Consider the following 2,075-nt stretch of genomic DNA (forward strand, 5'->3'; position numbering starts at 1 on the left):
TTCAAATGTTCAAGAATACAGCTTTACAGCTGTAACTGCTATCATATTCTGAGCTAACAGAAGCCTAAAAAACCAAATAAGCAGATTTTAAATCTCACTGTGAAGGGAATCCCTATACTTTCCTGCAATGAGTACGTAACTGAACTCAAAAAGTTTTATTATAACCTGATAATACACCGACAACAGCACACTGAGCTACCCCACTTCTAAAAGTGACGCTTTAGAGGGAGCATTTTGCTATGTCTTTTAAACTGAAAAAATAAAAAAAAATATAGTCAGGAGGTCTTTTGAGAATAACAGTATTGGTACATATTGACACAAATACAGAGCGTTAAAGGTTGCAATTTAAAACACAGACCAGAAACACATTCTTATAATATCACAAACTTAACCCACAGAACATTCAAATGGCTTTGAGTACACTACATCTGTACATTCAAATATACCGACATGAAATGCCCACACACATTAACTTACACTATTTCCTCCTTTGTCTGATTTCTAATTAGAACTCGCTAGTGTAAACTAAAGGATGCATCAAATCCTTCACAATAATATAAAACAAAACAGAATTATAAATATCTTTTGTACTTGCTAATGTTACCATATTAATGATTTGTATCAGCTTTTGGCCATCCACCTGATCAGAATAGAGAGCAAAAGGAACAAGCGAGTTTGCTGCTGTTCCTAACATCAGAAATGGAGTTATTTCCAAGACGGGTTAACTGTAACAGAAAAATAAAGAGAACAAATTGAATATTATGATCTGCAAAAAATTATGCAATATAGGGGCCTTCTAAAATTTCAGTGACTACACATTATTTCAGGAATATCTCTAGCTTTTCATGTTATTCTACGTGGCACAACTCACCATGGAAAAGTCAGTATTTTAAGTAATGATGAATTTTGTCAGTTTGTCATAGTAGACAGTAAAGCAAAACAAACATACAAACACACACACTAAAAAATGAACTATTACCTTTAAACCAACAGGTTTCAATTTCTCATTTCTCAAAATCAGCTGAAGGGAATGTTCTCTATCTTTAATACCAAGTGGGAGACTGTCAATGGAAATTTTTACTCACAGAAGGGTTTGTCGGTTTGGGTTTTTTCTTTGGTTTTGTGTGGGGGGGTTTTGGGTTTTGGGTTTTTTTTTTTTTAAAGAAAGCTATGACCAAATATATTGCATAATGGTAAGTCTGCACTGCATATAAACTCAATTCAGCAGTTCACCACCATTAATCCAGTAATCTGAATCATATTACCTGTGACTGCAAGAAATTCAAGCACCTCATGGAAAGAACAGGGCAGTTCTTGCTATGGCAACACCTGCTGCTGCCGAGCCAGGTGCTGGACCTGTAGGAGCTGAGACAGATCTGCAGCTGCTTTAGCCCATGAGGAAAGTTCCTGAAGGACACGATCTAAGAGTCATCACTTGGACCTGGGCTTCAACCTCCTGCACCTACTTCTTGTGTTCCCATGATGGTCTTTCACTCGGACATTGATCCTGTCTATCCCTTGTTCTATTGAAGCCATTACCTAGATCAAAGCTTCAGTTAGTTAACTGCTGCTATTGATTACATACAGCACAACTAATCTTAAAATGTATATTGTAATTTATCCAGCAATAAATAAAACCCCAAAAAGTATACTTTCCTCTTCATGTACTGACTTTCAGCAACTAGCTATTTTTCCCAAACACAGTTATTAATCCTAAACATGGAACACACCTTCACAGCAAAGATCTCTGGCAAAACCCCTATGCAAAAAATATATTAAATGATCTTTTTTCTTTCCCAAAACAATTTTTTTCTTTGTGCTTAGAAAAATCTTTTCTTTTGAACTTCGATTAGTTTGGTTAGTTGGTTGTTTGTTTTTTTTTTCTTTTGCTGTTCCCTGTTTTAGGCTTTCTGCTGTTCCCTTAGTTTGCACAAGAAGAAGGAAAGATAAAGGAAAAAAAAATACAAAAAAAATGTAATGAACTTTTCCATGACCAAATTCTTGATTTTATTGTTGTCGAAAAGGCAAACAAACAAAAAAGTCACCTTTGCAATGTTGTCCCACCCCAAACGCAT

Source organism: Egretta garzetta, unplaced genomic scaffold (genome assembly GCF_000687185.1).
Source record: "Egretta garzetta isolate BGI_Z169 unplaced genomic scaffold, ASM68718v1 scaffold342, whole genome shotgun sequence".
Lineage (NCBI taxonomy): Eukaryota > Metazoa > Chordata > Aves > Pelecaniformes > Ardeidae > Egretta > Egretta garzetta.